Genomic DNA, 9,468 nt, shown 5'->3' with positions numbered 1-9,468 from the left:
AGAGAGTCAAAGTCTTGGATGCTTTTCTGTTAGGATTCATAGAGTTTTCAAGGCTAATTTTCCAAAGCATCTCCCAGGCCTTTCTTTGTGGTTTGTCTTAGTCTGGAAGCTTTGCTGAAACCTGCCCACCGTGGGTGGTGCCCCTGCTGGTATTTGAAACACCAGTGGCGTAGCTTCTAGCATCCCAGCAACACAGTGGCAGCAAATTGAAATCAAAGATAACCACAGTGATGAGAATGCCATGTTGTCCACTCTGCTAATGCTCTCTCTCCTTCACAGCTGCCCATGATGGGAGGAGCTTTCATGGACTCACCCAATGAAGACTTCAGCACCGAATACTCCCTCTTCAACTCTTCCAGCAATATCCACGCAGCCTCCAATGGCCAGATGGAGGAGCCCCCGAGGTCCTCCAATGACGCCGTCTTGCTCTGGATTGCCATTATCGCCACGCTGGGGAACATCGTGGTGGTGGGGGTAGTGTATGCCTTCACATTTTGAGCGGTGGCCGTCAGGCCCTGCTCTTAGCCATGTCTGGCTCCTGACCTCCCACGCGCTCCCACATCGTAGAGCCAGAAGTTCTGACCAAGCACGTGAATGCTGCAGGCCCAATGTCTATGTTGCGGGAACATCTCCCAACGCCCCTGGTGTCAGATTGCTCAACCCGGGGTCAAACTGATTTAGGAAACTTGGGTGCCCAGCTCCCTGGGGTAGCTAGGGCAAGGCCTCCTTAAAGAAGAGCGTGGAGAGCTCTTGAAATTTCATTCCTAAATATGAAACAGACAGAGCAGCCGGTTAAATTTAAAATAGAGACAAGATTTGGCGAACTCCAGTAGCAAAACATTCTAATCTCTTGCTTTCATGCAAACTTACCTAAGCTGGTGGGTGGTGTCTGACAGAAACCATCCTCAGAAATGTGACCGTCCCTAGCCCCGTTTTCCATTTCAGCCCCTTGAAATATTGGTACCAGTCACTTGGCGGGCCATAGAGCATTCTACTTTGACTTAGAAATGGTGTCTTTGTTATTTCAGACACTCTAACCTGTCAGGAAATCTGGAGATGGGGCATTGCTGGACAAGGTGGGGATTCTGAGGGTCTAGGGGTAGTTTTAATCCACTGGCCACACTTTCTCTTCCTCTTTAAGAAGAGATGTCCTTATGAATTTGATCTGCCAGGCTACCCAAGTGAAGATGTTCTTTCTTCCCTGAAAATTCCCAGGATTCTTGAGATGGATGACACTGAAAAGAGCAGGCTCGCCTAAGCCCTAGGACAAGAACGATGTTGAACAATGTTTCCTAACTCTGGCTTCAGAGTCCCTTCTGCCCAGCCAAGTCCTTCCTTGATCAGATCTCAGTCCTCCCAGCTGTAGAGCCCTGAAAGCCGTCCTCAGAGACTATTTCCAGGTCACCCTCCAGTTGAGTGGCAGGCAGTTTAGGCCCTAGCTTTTCATACCATCTGTGTAAGTGTGTTTCTATCTAAGTTCATGTCCTTAAGAAAATCTGTGGCCACTGAGTAATCCTCACTCACAACAGCCTCATAGGATGGAATCGAACTGCCCCCATAGGATTTCTAAGGTTGCAAATCTTTTCGGAAGCAGACTGATAGGCGTTTTTCTTCTTGGAGCAGTCAGTGGATTCAAATCACTGACCCTCCAGTTAGCTGTCGAGTGCTTAAGCACCATGCCACCAGGGTTCTTAAAAATCAGTGGTCGAGGCCATGACCATCAAGGAAACTCCCCAGGAAAGGCCAAGGGTGCTGGGATGGGCTGTTGGAGCAGTGCTGGAGGGCCCCCTTTCTTCCTGTTTTAGAAAAGAGCATGGTACACTGCCTCCTGTCCCCCCAAAAGGCAGTCCTCACTGTGAGCCAGCAAGTGGGAAGGGACTCAGTATGGGACCCGCTTGTCCACAGGCCTGGAGTGACTTGTCCCAGCCTTCTCCCTGCACTGTACAAAAGAAAACCAGTTGTCCTGAAGTCCATTCCTGCTCCCGAAGACCCCGCATATACCAGAGCAGAGCTGTGCTCTGTAAGGTTTTCAGAATCTGATTTTTCAGAAATGTGTTACTAGGCCTTTCTTTGAGGGGCTTCTGGGTGGACATGAATCTCCAGCTGATGGCGTGAACCTATCTGCACCACCCAGGGACTCCACAAGGAAATAGGCAACACAAACCCTACCCCTAGGGTTATGAAACAGTCAGTAAGCTCGCGTGTGTGTTTGGGGATGATTGCCAAAGGGCTGCGCATAGCTGCTGTGGTCTCGGGAGGAACTGGTGCCCTTGATGACCGGCAAAAGGACATCTTAATTGTCCAGGGGCAACCAATCATCTTGGGATGCTTGGCAATGAGCTGTCATGGTAACAGGATTACCAGCCCAGCCTCCAGAAGGTGCCGGCTACCAGCTTGGATTGGCTTCATCTGTCACCAGCAGCCAAGTGTTCACCTACAGACACTTCTGCTTCCAGTCGAGGCCATGGAGAGTGCAGAGAGCAGCTTGACCACTGCAGGGAGGAAGGAGCCATGAGACTGTGGGTCTGGAGCGCGGCTGGAACAATCATGGTGCCTGGCGTGTGCAGCTGGTGGAAATGAATCAGCCCTGTGTGCACTGGGGCCCCAGCGCTCTCTCTGTGGCTGCTTCTCCAGCAAGCCCTGCCCCATCCAGCCCCCACGTCTATCCCAGGAGCACAGTCTTCTTGGGTCGCCCTGCCCCAAGTGCTCTGACTTCACCTCCCTAAAGCCTCTAGCTCTGGAAGGAGGAGGTGGTTCCTTCACGCCAGCTGGTGGGGGTAGCGTAAGGAGGGAGAGAGGGCTCTGCCTGCTGTGATGGACGCAGGAGGAGAGAAAGGACCACTTATCTGGAAAGCGGCTTCATCATCCTGCAGTTGCCTCTGGCCCTGTGAAGTTTTGTTTTCTTCCCAATGCAAATATCACTTAACCCCAACCTTCAAGTCTTGTTCCCTTTCTAGTGGCAAGGGTGTTAGACATCACCTTCCCAAAGCTTCCATCACAGAATGGATGGTTACTTAATCTACTTTTTCTCTCCATCACTCAGAACAATGAAGATGGTTGTGTGTGTTTGTTGTTGTTAAACGCCATTGAGTCGGTACGGACTCATAGCGACCCTGTGTAGGGTTTCCGAGGAGCGACTGGTGAATTTTGAACTGCCAGCTTTGTGGTTCAAAACGACCTTGCAGTACAGTGCATTAGCCACAGCACCACACCAGGACTCACGGGGTTAAGGAGGAGAGGGTGGATCTCAGCCAGGGGATGAACTGTCTGGAATGTCAGGAAAGGGGGTAAGAGAACAGGCATCACTGTCTGGTCTGAGCTAGATCCACACATGTATTTCTCCTGTCGATGTATTAAGACAGCATCTGTCGCTGAAGTACACACGTAAAAAGCCAGGGGCTCAGAGAAGGGAAGACGGTCACATCCAGCAAGCTGAGCTGGGATGTGAACCTAGTACTGTCCGGCTCTAAAGCCAGGCTCCCTATGCATGCGGCACCAGGCTGCCTTCGGTGACTGAATGGCAACTCCAGGGCACATTCAAAGTGGACTCTGAGTGTTTGTTCATTGGCTGTTCGGTAGGTTCCATGTCACTGTATGCCTGGACTTCCAGCTCTCCTTGGACTGGACCAGGTCCATCATCTACCAGGCTTCGGGGTGCTATTTAGGGTGGTTCAACTTTACCCTGGCCCTGTGTAAAGTTGAGCACAAAACTCAGAGAGTTTCCCAAAGACCAGCTTTCTGAGGCCACATGCAGAGGGGTCCTTCATGGATGAAACCAGGGAGGCCAACAGAGATTCCTCATGAACTGTGTCTTGCTACAGCCAGAACTGCTCATCAGAAGCAAGGACTGTCTGCTTTTCAGGGTGCCCCGGGGCACTGCAGGAAGGGAGGTTAGGGTTCCTCTGCACCTCAGCCTGGAGCTCCCATAGGCTCTTCCTTGGTTGAGCCTGACCCCAGACGCCCCCTGGATTTGAAAGACTTAGTGCTGAGGAAAAACAGCCCTTGCCTCTCCATGGGCTGCCCTGGGGAAAAGGTCCTATGTTTGCTGGGATGCTCTCTGAACATGTCCTCCCTCTGTTGTTCTTGGTAGGTGCCGTCGAGTTGGTTCCCACTCACAGTGACCCCACATACAACAGAACAAAGCACTGCCAGGTCCTACACCATTCTCACAATTGCTGTTGTTTTTATTATTGGTGTTGTGAAGTGCCGCCAAGTTAGTTCTGACTCATAATGACCCTGTATAGGGTTTCCGAGGAGCGGTTGGTGACCTTGAACTGACTTAGGGATCCAAACGGACCTCGCGTTCCAGTACAGTATCCTGCAGTGCCACACCAGGACTCCTGCTATACTTATGTTGTTGTTGTTGCCAAGTGCCGTCAAGTTGGTTCAAACCCATAGCGACCCTGTATAGGGTTTCCAAGGAGCAGCCGGTGAGCTTGAACTGCTGACCTTTTTTATAGTTGCCTCACAAAAAGAAAAAATGTCCAAAAGCAGCCAGTTTCCATTGAATCAGTTCTGACTCATGGCAAACTGTGTTTCAGAGTGAACTGTTCCCCTGGGCTTAATTCCCATCTGTGTGAGGGGAATATACGTCATCTGGGAGGTCTCCATAGCCATCCCTAGAGGCCAGCAAGCTCCAGGGCCTCTTGAACTAGCCACGTGGCCAACTGACCCTTGCCTCCTTTGGAAGCCAGGCCAGATGATGAAACAATCTGTTCCTACTCTGAGTCACTGCTTTCTGGTCCCTTTTCCACAAAACAAGGTTAAGAGGGAGGTGAGATTCCCCTGTCCTCCCCCATCCAAACACACATGGGGTGATGGTTCCACCGTCTCCACATGGCCCCAGGACCCTAGGAATACCGGAAGGGACTGTGGTACAGCTAGTCCCTCTTAGCTGGGGCTGCCTCAGCTGCTCTCCAGCCCGTTGTAAATGGAAGGTTTGGCTGGCGGCCAATCCCATTAACACTTGTCACCCTCTCTCCCTGGTGGCTGCAGAGACGAAGCTGTGCCTGTCATCTGTGCCTCAGCACCGGCTTTCTCCCAGACGAATGGTGTTTTCCTTCTTCGGGAGTATGACCGTCATTCATTGGTATGGGAAGATTACTCACAGCTGTGGCGCTGTGGGTTAATGCGCTGGACTGCAAAGTCGCTTTGAACTTCAAGGTCGGTGGTTCAAGCTCACCAGCTGATCCTCGGAAATCCTATACAGGGTCACAACCAACTCAATGGCACTTAACAACAACAACATTATTTACTCAGAGTCCTGGGGGGTGGTGCTGTAGAATAAGCCCTGCACTGCTAACTGTAAGGTCGGCAGTTCAAACCCATCAGCTGCTCCTCCAAAACCCTATCCAGGGTCACTGTGAGTCAGAACTGATTTGATGGCATGTCACAACATTACTCTTAAGTCCACTGTTTGTGAAGGCTTTTGGTGTACTCTGTTCACATCTCACTGAATTCTCAAAACCACCTAGGGGCAGGATTAAAGGTACAGAGGGTGTATACTAATTATTGTCCATTTTTATATTGAGTAAACTTAAGCCAGGTTGTGTGCCTCAGGGCTGGTCTCTGAGGAGCTGGGAGCTGAGATTCAGACCCCACTCCGTTCTCTCTACATCTGGCTGGGTGGGTGCACAACATCTTCAGCCAGTCATTGTAATACCCCCAACTCACTGCCATCTAAGTGGATCCCGAGTCACCATGATCCTGTATGGGGCTTCCTAGGCTGTAACTCTTCATAGGAGCAGAAAGCCCCATCTTTCTCAAGAGAAGCACCTGGTAGGTTGGAACTGCCGACCTTGTGATATCCAGTCTAGTGCTTACTACCACCAGGGATCCTATATCATAATTATCTGTCCCTCCAAAATTAACCGTCCCTAGGGAGGTGGCTGGGACTGAGCTGTGTGTTCTAGAGAGCTTGTGACCAGATTCCCTGTTTCAAATATAATCTCCAGGAAAAGTCTTCTCCCCTCCACACGGATTGATCAGCATTTTTAGATCAGCAGCTAGTCAGGACTTTGCATGAGTCCATGGGTGGTGCAAGTGTTAAGCCCTTAACTTGAAAGGTTGGGAGTTCAAATCCACCCAGAGGTGTGTTGGAAGACAAACCTAGAGGTCTTTTCTGTTTTGATCATCCTCCAGAGCAGCTGTACTCTACACACAGCAGTTAAGCATGAACCCAAATCCACTGACAACGAACTGAATCTAGAATTAACTAAGAGTGTTCAGAACCTTTCATTTTCAAGGAAGGCAGCTGAGACCACCCTGTAAGTGGGTCCCTGACCCAGGGTCCCATCTTCCAGTAAGTTGTGCATTCACCAGAAGCAAAAGGATCACCTGGTCTTCCCAGACTCCGGCAGGGACTGGTCTTTGGCTCACATGCCCATCAATTGTCCCCAGAGAAGATCACAGCAGTGGGGAGGAGGAGCTGCTGTGTGGGAGTGGGCAGTGTCAGTGTATCCATTCTCCTCCCCGGACCCTGTCTGTGGTCCCCTGACATGGATTCTCAGTGAGAGGGATGGGAGGGTGTGCTAAAAACCCAGACGGATGGAGTCTTCAAGCAGGAAGGGTGCCACGCTAAGAAGGCCTGAGTATCAAAACTGTCCCAGCACCCACACATTCCAGAAGTCCCTTATGAGGTCACCGCTTAAGTTTTTGCTGACTTTGGGGGAGTTGACAGGGGACAAAACCCAAACCATGGCAATTGAAGAAGATGGAGGATTCCCCCAGAGTGAGACAATCTTTTAGGTCACGGGGTCCAGGGATGAGGGGCACACACTGAATGTCCCTTTCAGCTGCCCAGGAAGAAAAGATGGTAGCTATCAGAAAGGTGATGGACTGGCCAAAACTACATAGAATGAGCAACATCAATTCTGGAATATCTATCTGGGATAGTGTAAGTCATTGCAGATACCGTACATTCTTAGTATGGTAGAAATGGAGGCAGACAGACCCAGAAGTCTGCCCTTGGTGAGGCCCCAGGGGAATCTCAGCCCAGCAGGGAGCCAACATTGGTCTTAGCTTGAAACCCATTCCAAATATGAAGTGATGCTTACTTACCATGTGCATCTGGACCCTGCTTCTGGCTGACTACCTATCCACCTTCCAAAGAGGAGGTCTGGGGCCTTCTGTCTTGGGTGTAAATCCTGACTAACAGCCCAGGGCTTTGCAGGCAGTAGATGTTCCACTGACTCGGGAATCCAGAGCCTCCTCCCACAACGAGCCTGTCTCCCCGTCCTGAGTGACCACCGCAGGCTCTCCTCTTCATGTTACCATGTTAACCAACCAGAGAATTGCAGTGTGCACTGTTGGAAGCATCATCCCAGTGGCCCAAGTGGGTCTGACAAGGGACTTCACACATTCACACTAAAGATATCAGGCTCCGAGGGGCTTGGGAGTGGGGAGGGGGGTGGCCTGGTCAAGCTGGTCAGCATGGGAGCAGAGCCTTGAACCCAGGGCTAACTACCAAGTTTCTAGTTCTAGTGGTTCCCAGTGGGACCAAGTTTGCCTTCCAGAGAACATTAAGCTATGTCTGGAGATATTTTTAGTTGTCATCACCTTATATGGGCATGTAGTGGGTAGATGGAGTCCTGGTGTGGTGCTGTGGGTTAATGCGTTGGATGGCAAAGTCAATTTGAACCGCATGGTCGGCAGTTCAAGCTTACCAGCAGCTCCTCAGAACCGACTTGATAACACTCAACAACAATAAATGGGTAGAGGTCATGGCTGCTGATGTCTCCACAACAAAGAATTACTCAGCCCAAAATGCCATTCGGACTGAGGTTTAGAAACCCTGCCCTCGGCCACTCACTTCTGATCCCAAAACGGGGACTGTTTTCTGGAGCTTCACTTTTCCCCATTGTTGTTGTTAGGTGCCATCGAGTCAGTACTGACCCATAGCGACGTCATGCACAACAGAATGAAACACTGCCCGATCCTGGGCCAACCTCACTTATGCTGGAGTCATCAAATGAAAGTTTTGAGTGACCTGCAACTCTAAGGGCAGCTACTACATTGAGTTCAAAGACGTCCACCCAAGGGCAATGATTTGAGTGCTTAGCAAGTCGCATGGATCTTGTGACTCCATATCTACTGTCTTGAGTTTCAAGAGGACCCCCAACTTGGATGAGAGAAACCCTGAATAGGTGGGTGTTAAATTGTTCCCACCAGTGACTTTGTACTTCTTTGGAGTCTGGTCACTCCCTAATGCATCTGAGACGCATCCTTGGAGGACAAGCTTAGGAAGAAGGGTGGGTGAAGATGAGGAGGACTGGTCAACAGCCTTTGGAAAACTCTTATTTCTGACCCTTTTCTGTGAACTTCAACCCAATGTCCCCCCAGTTGAAGGTACAATCATACTCTTTATACTCTTTGAAATTTTACAGAAACCTTATTCTTGTAAGAAGCCAACTGTCTAGTTCATACAACTCAACAGGTCATCAAGGTTTGTGTTTTTTTAATGGTTTTCCCATAGTCAACTTGAATGCCAGTCATTTACTTAACGGAACCCAGTTTTACTATGAGCTCACTTAACTTGACCGCAGTGAAAAGGATGTTCCTTAATGTAGGGTTCTCCCTGTTCTCCTTGGATTACAAACATCTAGCCTGAAAGAATGGGAAGCAGTATCTGTGAAATCCTCTCCCACTGACTGACTGTTGGCCTTATTGCGATAGTTGTTGTTTTGTATTCATTAAGATATTAACTCCTAAGTGTCTGGCTCCCATCTTTGATTTAAATAAAGGATGTGATCGACTCATCTGTGACTCAATTCCTGTGTCACCTCTAGTCTGGTGCTCCTCTTCCATAGCCCAGGTAGGACAGGTCCCAACTGCGTGCTCTCTCCATCATCACACCTGGGATATATTTCAAGGGCTTCAGACCTCCCTGTTAAATCCCCTGCCATCCCCTGAGCCATTTGTGAACAAACACTTGATTCTATTCAACTTTTTAATCCCCGGCATCCAGCATGGTGTATGATTTTATCAGAAACATTCAATAGATATTCAGTGAATGAATGAGTGATCCTTGAAAGCCTAACCTGGTATATTTCAACACTTTTCAGAGAATGCTGAATGCACAGTTGTAGCTTCATTTACTCGTTCACTAATAGTGGGCACTGCTCTGTGCTCTTTGCAAATACATTAACCCTCCTGATTCTCACAAAGCCCCTGTAAAATAGATACTAGTATTACCCTAGGCACACTGGTATTGATGGCCATCCTTAAAGGTCTGGGTTAGATTCCCAGTTAGCACAGTCTGTCAGTACAGGAGGTCTGCATGTTGCTGGGATGCTGAGAAGATTTCAGCGGCTCTTCTAGACTAAGAGCCTAGGAAGAAAGACCTGGTGATATACTTCCAAACATCAGCCACTGAAAACATTGTGGGTCACCATGTGACCAATCATGGAGAGAGCAGAGTTTTGTTCCATTGTGCCTGGGGTCACCAGGAGTCGGAAACCAACTCCTAGC

General features: G+C 49.6%; 1 pseudogene; it reads left to right on the top strand.

Moving 5' to 3' along the window:
* Nucleotides 1–236: 236 nt before the first annotated feature.
* LOC102841293 lies at nt 237–498 on the top strand (annotated as a pseudogene).
* The last annotated feature ends 8,970 nt before the right edge of the window (nt 499–9,468 follow it).

This window comes from Chrysochloris asiatica, unplaced genomic scaffold (assembly GCF_000296735.1).
Source record: "Chrysochloris asiatica unplaced genomic scaffold, ChrAsi1.0 scaffold00025, whole genome shotgun sequence".
Lineage (NCBI taxonomy): Eukaryota > Metazoa > Chordata > Mammalia > Afrosoricida > Chrysochloridae > Chrysochloris > Chrysochloris asiatica.
Note: the sequence above shows the minus strand (reverse complement) of the source record. Positions and strands in the feature narration are given on the sequence as shown.